Genomic DNA, 8921 nt, shown 5'->3' on the forward strand with positions numbered 1-8921 from the left:
TGAGTGAGGGGGAGACTTGACCAGCATAGATATTTGGCACTCTCCTTTGTGTGGCTTCAAACATTATGGAGATGTGTTTAATTTATAAGTGCCTTCAGCTTACATGAATAAGTTTGTGCCAAATGAAATCCTTCCTGTTTACTCCTGCCTTGTGGCGGAGTCCATCTTCTGCTGGTCCTTTAAGACAAATTGCATGGATTTGTATTAAGTATTTTAATGGTTTGTATGTTTTTTATGCTGTATGTCTATGGTTTTATAAATTTTTTTCTGTGTGTTGTAAAGGAATAAAGCAATGTCTTGAAGTTGGTTGAATTATAGTTTTGTCCATATAGTTTAAGTTAGCAATATCTAATTCTCAGAATTTTATAAAGAATGGAGTTTTCTTCTTGTGCAAACAGAAGAACTTCAGTTGAGGCTAGGGGTGGAAGGAAGGAAGTTGTGAGGCTGGGGATAGACTGGGAGTCAGCCTGCTACCAGTGTCTGTCTTTCCTGCAGACATGCTGAGCTGAGAAGCTGCTGGTGCTCATCTTATTGGAATTATACCTTGGTTCTTCCCTCCCTTACCACTCATATCCAATCAATTATCAGGTCTTATGATTCTAGATGCCCCCCCCCCCTTTTTTTTTTTTTTTTGGAGATAGGATCTCACTTTGTCACCCAGGCTGGAGTACAGTGACATGATCTTGGCTCACTGCAGCCTTGACCTCCTGAAGCTCAAGCAATCCTCAATCCTCAGACCTCCAAATAGCTAGGACTACAGGCACACATCACCACACCTGGCTAAGTTTTTGTAGAGACAGGGTTTCATCATGTTGCCCAGGCTGGTCTCAAACTGCTGAGCTCAAATGATCCACCCACCTCACTTGCTTGCAAACACATATCAAAAGTCAGTGAGTGGCAAGTGACAATGAAGTTGCATCTGGTGGCAAGCTATAGAGTGGCAAGTGAGTCAATGTACTTCAGTTGTACAGCTGCATCTGGTGGCCTTAAAAGTATGTTTGAGGCAATGTCAAATCTCCGTATGTTCTGAATTAAAGTCCACATGGAATATCCTGACATTGCCACAAAAGCACTGAAAAACCTGCTTCCATTTCCAGCATCCTATCTTTGTGCAGCAGGGTTTTCCGCAGTGACAGCAAACAAAATGAGATTATGGAGTAGACTGGACATAAGCAACACATTTCAGATGTCACTGTCTCCCATCACCCCAGATGGGACCATCTAGTTGCAGGGAAACAAGCTCAGGCTCCCGCTGATTCTACATTACGGTGAGTTGTATAATTATCTCATTACATATGACAATGTAATAAGAATAGAAATAAAGTGCACAATAAATGTAACACACTTGAATCATCTTGAAACTATCCACACCCCCTCCCCCACGTTCATGGGAAACTTGTCTTCCACGAAACCAGTCCCTGGTGCCAAAAGGTTGGGGACCTCTGTTGTATATGTTCCTATAGCCTGTAGGACTTCAGACACCTACAGCCAGTGAGGTATGATGGTGGTGGTAGAAGGGGGTAGAGGGGCTTCTTCAAAACTCATTGCAGAGCCAAAAGCTTTAGAGTCAGTCTACTTCTTACAATGTGACCCTGAGGCATTCAGGCTCTCTGTATCTCGATTACCTTACATGTTAATTTGGGATAGCCACAGTCAGAGTTGAATCAAATGAAATAATGTGTTTAAAGATACTGTGTACCTGCTTGCCTGGTCCAGCAGACTGAGTTGTCTCACCCCTTCTATGCAGATATCTTGATTCAGGGGTGCCCTGTCCACTCCATGCCCAGACAGCTCTCCAGGCATTCGTAGCACCCACTCACCCGGAACAGCAGCCTGAATCACCCCACCCTTCCTGTGCAGAGATCTTGGTGCAGAGGGGCCCTCTCTACTCTACTCCAGGCAGATCTTCAGGCATCTGGAGCACCTAATCTGCATTAGGAATTTGAGCCAACTCCCAACCCTGTGCAGAAAACTTGGGACTGAAGAGGTTTCCCAGCTCCACACCTAGGCACAACTCTGGATGCTTGGTGGCCACCCACTAGATTATCCCGCAGAGCTTGTGCTTATGTCTGCTACTGGGGAATGTGCAGGCAAACCTGCCTGGTCTGGCCCCATCCATCATGGCCCCTGCCCCTGCCCCCTCCAGGGTTGCATAGGGGAGCTCAGACCACTGCAAATTCCACAAATCACCCCATTGCCTAAGGCAAGAGAGAGCTTCTGCAACAAAGATCAAGTATATACACAGCCATATTGGCCACAGCTGGCTCCTACCTACAAGCGCCATCTAAGGGCTTGTAGGTCAAACTGCACAGCCCAATATAAAACCTGCTGAAAGAAATGCATAGGGCTATAGAAGCAAAGCCAAAAGACCCTACACCGTTGGGGTACAGTACAGTACCCCAGTAACAGGAACTGTACGGGGAGAAGGGGGAAAGGAAATGGAAAGAAAAAATATGTATATATATATATATAGTAGGAAAAGAAAGAAAAAGAAAAAACCCTATCTTCAGGAAAATAATAACAAAAATTAGAAGTGCCAGTATCTCCAGATGAGAAGGAACCAGCACAAGGATTCTGCACCATGAAAAATCTGAATATAGTGACAAACAAAAGGATTGCACTAGCTCTCCAGCAATGGTTTCTAACTAAAATGGAACCTCATAAATGACAGATAAAGAATTCAAAGCATGGATTGCAAGGAAGCTCAATGAGATACAGGACAAGATCGAAAAACAGTACAAAAAAACTTCTAAAGCAATCCAGAAAATAAAGGAAGTGATAAACATCTTAAATCAATCAGAGCTTCTGAAATTGAAAAACTCAAGGAATTTCAAATACAACTGAAAGCTTTATCAATAAACTGAATAAAGCAGAAGAAAGAATTTCAGAGCTTAAAGGTTGGTCTTTCAAATCAACCCAGTCAGACTAAAATAAAGAAAAAATAATTTTTAAAAATGAACAAAGTCTTTGAGAAATATGGGATTATGTAAAATGGCAAAATCTATTAATTACTGGTATTCCTGAGAAAAAAAAAGAAAAAAACAATCCTGGAAAACATATTTGAGAGAATAATTCAAGAAATTTTCTCTAATCTTGCTAGATAGGTAAACATCCTGATACAAGAAATCCAGAGAACACCTGCCTGATACTATACAAAATGATCAACAAGGCATATAGTCACCAGATTGTCAACATTAAAAAACAAAAAAAAAAAAAAACAAAAAAAAAAACTTAAAGGCAGCTAGAGAAAAATCCCAGATCATGTACAAAGGGAACTTCATGAGGCTAATAGCAGACTTCTCAACAGAAATATTACAAGCCAGGAGAAATTGGGGTCCTATTTTCAGAATTCTGAAAGAAAAGAAAATCCAAACAAGAATTCCATATCCTGCCAAACTAAGCTTCGTAAGCATAGGAGAAATAAAATATTTTCCAGATGAGCAAGCACTAAGGGAACCTGTTACCACTAGACCAGCCTTACAAGAGATTTGTACTGGAATTCTAAACATGGAAATAAAAGAACAATACCTGCTACCACAAAAAGGCACTTAAGTTGACACAGACCTTATAACTACACAATAGAAACTGGAAAGCAACCAGCTAACAACTTTATGGTAGAATCCAAACCTCACATATCAATATTAACCTTAAATGTAAGTGGTTTAAATGCTCCATTTAAAAGGCACAGAGAAGCAAACTGGATAAAATAACAAGACACAAGACCTGTCTATCTGCTATCTCAAGAGACCCATCTCACACATAATGACACCCACAGGCTAAAAGTAAAGAGTTGGAGAAAGATCTACCACAAAAACAGAAAATTAAAAAAAGAGCAGGGATCACTATTCTTACATCAGATAAAATAGACTTTAAACCAACAATAGTAAAAAAGGACATAGAAGGACATTACATAATGACATAGGGTTTTATACCATAAGAAGACTTAACTATCCTAAATGCATATGCACCCAACATTGGAGCATCCAGATTTATAAAGCAAGTACTTCTAGACCTATGAAAAGAGTTAGACAGCCATACAATAATAGTAGGGGATTTCAACACCCCACTGACAGCATTAGACACATTATTGAGGCAAAACACTAACAAAGAAATTCTGGACTTACATTCAACGCTTAATCAATTGGACCTAATAGATATCTACAGAATGAACACATCACCCATCAACCACAGAATAGACATTCTTCTCATCTGCACATAGAGCATATTCCACGATTGACCACATGATCAACAATAAAGTAAGTCTCAATACGTTAAAAAAAAATTGAAATTATACCAACCATACTCTTGGACTACAGTGGAATGAAAATAGAAATTGATATCAAGAATATCTCTCAAAATCACACAATTACATGGAATTAAACAACTTGCTCCTGAATTGCTTTTGGGTAAACAACAAAATTAATGCAGAAATCAAGAAATTATTTGAAATGAAACAGAGACACAACGTACCAAAATCTGTGGGATTGCAGCAAAAACAGTGTTAAGAGGAATATTTAAAGCATTAAATGCCTACCTCAAAAAGTTAGAAATATCTCAAAAATGATCTCATGTCATACCTAGTGGAACTAGAGAAACGAGAACCAACTAACCCCAAAGCTAGCAGAAGAAAAGAAATAACTAAAATCAGAATGGAACTGAACAAAATTGAGACCCAAAAATTCATACAAAGAATCAATGCAACCAAAAGTTAATATTCTGAAAGAATAAGCAAGATCAGTATATGGATAGCTACATTAACAAAGAAGAAAAGATCCAAATAAGCAAACTCAGAAACAACGAAGGCAACATTACAACTGATCCCACAGAAATACAAAAGATCCCCAGAGACTATTATGAACAACTCTATGCCCACAAACTAGAAAATCTAGAGGAAATGCATAAATTCCTAGAAACACACAATCTCCCAAAATTGAATCAGGAAGAAATTGAAACCTTGAACAGACCAATATCTAGTTCCAAAATTGAATCAATAATAATAATAGAAAAAAACCAAATAGAGCCCCGGACTCGATGGATTCACAGTGGAATTCTCTAGATGTACAAAGAAGAGCTGGTACCAATTCCACTGAAACTATTCCAAAACATTAGGAGGAGGGACTCCTTCCTAACTCATTCTACAAAGCCAGCAAAAATCTAACTCATTCTACAAAGCCAACAATTAAAAAAGAAAACTACAGGCCAATATTCCTGATGAACATAGACACGAAAATCCTCAACAAAATACTAGAAAACCAAATCCAATAGCACATCAAAAAGTTAACTCATCATGATCAAGTAGATTTCATTCCTAGGATGCAAGGTTGGTTCAACATATGCAAATCAATAACTGTTATTCACCACGTTAATAGAATTAAAAACAAAAACTATATGATCATCTCAACAGACATGGACAAAGTTTTTCATAAAATCTAACATCTCTTCATAATAAAAACCCTCAAGAAAATAAGCATCAAAGGAACATGCCTCAAATTAATAAGAGACATCCATGACAAACCCACAGTGAACATCATGCTGAATGGGCAACAACTGGAAGCATTTCCCCCTGAGAACCGGAACAAGACAAGGATGCCCACTCTCACCACTCCTATCCAATATAGTACTGAAACTGTGAGCCAGAGCAAGCAGGCAAGAGAAGGAAATAAAAGGCATCTAAATAGAAAAAAGAAAAAAAAGAAAAAAAAGTCAAACCATCTCTCTTCACAGATGATAAGATTCTACACTTAGAAAAGCCTAAAAAGATTCCACCAAGAGGCTACTGGAACTAATAAATGACTTCAGTAAGGTTTCAGGATGCAAAATCAATGTATAAAAATCAGTGGCATTTCTATACACCAACAACATTCATACAGAGAGCCACATTAAGAACACAATCCCATTTACAATTGCCACACAAAAACAAAATACCTTTTTGTTTCCACAAGGAGAACTATAAAACACTGCTGAAAGAAATTATAGATGACACAAACAAAAGGAAAAACATTCCATGCTCATGGATTGGAAGAATCAATATTGTTAAAAGAGCCATACTGCCCAAAGCAATTTACAGATTCAACCCTATTCCTATCACAACTACCAACTAGAAAAAAGTGTCCTAAAATCCATAAAACTAGAAACAAACTATTCTAAAATTCATATGAAATCAAAAAAGAGCCTGAATAGCCAAAGCAATCCCAAGTAAGAAGAACAAAGCAGGAGGCATCACATTACCCGACTTCAAACTATACTAAGAGGCTACAATAAACAGAACAGCATAGTACTGGTAGAAAAACAGAGACATAGACCAATAGAACAGAATACAGAACCCAGAAATAAAGCTGCAGACTTACAACCATCTGATCTTTGACAAAGTTGACAAAAAAAACAAATGAGGAAAAGGACTCCCTATTTAATAAATAGTGTTGGGATAGCTGGCTATTCATACGCAGAATGAAACTGGACTCCTACCTTTCACCATCGACAAAAATTAACTCAAGATGGATCAAAGAGTTAAAGATAAGACTTCAAACTATAAGAATCCTAGAAGAAAACCTAGGAAACACGTTAGACATCAGCCTTGGGAAAAAATTTATGACAAAATCCTCAAAAGCAATAAAGTGGGAGCTAATTAAAGTAAAGAACTTCTACACAGAAAAATAACTATCATCAAAGTAAACAGACAACTTACAAATTGAGAGAAAATATTTGCAAACTATGCATCTGACAAAAGTCTAATCTCCAGAACCTATAAGGAATTTAAACAATAGAACAAGCAAAAAACAAATAACCCCATTAAAAATGGGCAAAATACATGAGCAGACACTTCTCAAATGAAGACACACAAGTGGTTAACATGAAAAAAAATGCTCCACATCACTGATCATCTGAGAAATGCAAATCCTAACCACAATGAGATACCATCTCACACTCGGCAGAATAGCTACTATCAAAAAGTCAAAAAATGACAGATGCTGGCAAGGTTTGTGCAGATAAGGGAATGTTTATACACTTGGTGGAATGCAAATTAGTTCAGCCACTAGGGAAAACAGTTTGGAGATTCTTCAAAGAACTGAAAACAGAACTACCATTTGACCCAGCAATCTCATCACTGAGTGTATGTCCAAAAGAAACAAATCTTTCTACCAAAATGACACATGGCCTCGTATGTTCATTGCAGCACTCTTCACAACAGAAAAGACATAGAGTCAACCCAGGTGCCCATCAATGGTGGACTGGATAAAGAAAATATGGTACATATATACCATGGAATACTATGTAGCCATAAAAAAGAATGAAATCATGTCCTTTGCAGCAACATGGAGGGAACTGGAGGTCATTATCCTAAGTGAGTTAACACAGGAGCAGAACACCAAATACCACATGGTCTCACTTATAAGTGGGAGCTAAACACTGGGTACTCATGGACATAAAGATGGCGATAGAAACTAAGGACTACTAGATGGGGGAAGAAGGGAAGGAAGCAAGGGTTGAAAAACTAACTATTGGGTACTGTGCTCAGTACCTGGGTGATGCAATCACTCATAGCCCAAACCTCAGCGTCATACAATATACCCTTGTAACAAACCTGTGCATGTGCTCCTAAATCCAAAATAAAAGTTGAAAAAAATAAGTAAAATTTAAAACAAATCTATCTCAGATTTAAAACACAAATAAATAATAAAATGCACCATGTAAACTAGAATATGCCACTATTTTACAGCATATAAGTTATCTAAAATTCTGTGTAAGCAACATGATGTTTTCCACCCATCCTGAGACTTTTCTATGGAAGTGTTCATATGGTGGCATGTGTCAATCTTATAAAATATTAGAGTAGCTAAAATGATTGTCCAAGGACAATTTTAAAAAGATTTGGGTATCATTCGTATCTCTGCAAATAATAAAATTTAAATGACCACAAAATATGTTCAACCCAAATTTATAGTACTTCCAAATTAAATTCCCAAATTTGACAAATACTGAAATAATATTTTCTTTCATAATCTTATGCTCTTGCCTGTTATTTATAATGGCTCAGATGACATGTTCATTGCATTAAAATCTGTATGGTAGGCCAGGCGCAGTGGCTCACACCTGTAATTCCAGCACTTTGGGAGGCCAAGGCAGGCGGATCATGATGTCAGGAGATCAAGACCATCCCGGCTAACACAGTGAAACCCCATCTCTACTAAAGATACAAAAAATTAGCCAGGCGTGGTGGCACACACCTGTAGTCCCAGCTACTTGGGAGGCTGAGGCAGGAGAATCGCTTGAACCTGGGAGGTGGAGGTTGCAGCGAGTCAAGATTAGGCCGCTGCACTCCAGCCTGGGCGATAGAGCAAGACTCTGGCAAAAAAAAAAAAAAAAAAAACACCTATATGGTATAAATGTGAACATTATCATTATCATTGCTATCCTGACTTGAAAACCTCTCTACATATATAGAGTTACATATGCAAAAGACAAACACATCCTAAATGATATTTAAGGTAATATATTTAAAATAATATTTGAGGTGTATTTTTAAATATTTCACATATATTTGAAATAACTCACATTGTGAGATACTTGGTTTGCAAAAGTAATTTTGTAATCACAGGGATAAAATCAGATTTATCACAGTGTTGCTATAGTGACTACCAGAAATGTATGGCTGTGCCTATTTCTGTGTTCATTATTTCATTATCAGGAAATAGCTAGTATTTGAAGAACTGATACCGTAAGTACTACATTCTAAAGATGTGTAATGCTCAATTGTGTCAGTGTATACATCACTTTTGCATCCACATAATCTGTATAAACAAAACCTTCATGTAGGGCAGAGTGGAGCTTATATCTCAGACAGCTCCATAAGGGCATTATTGTAAAATAAACTGTGAAAGATGATAGTTACATTCTGTTTGTGTCACTTGTATCTGCTCTTT

Source organism: Chlorocebus sabaeus, chromosome 17, assembly GCF_047675955.1.
Source record: "Chlorocebus sabaeus isolate Y175 chromosome 17, mChlSab1.0.hap1, whole genome shotgun sequence".
Lineage (NCBI taxonomy): Eukaryota > Metazoa > Chordata > Mammalia > Primates > Cercopithecidae > Chlorocebus > Chlorocebus sabaeus.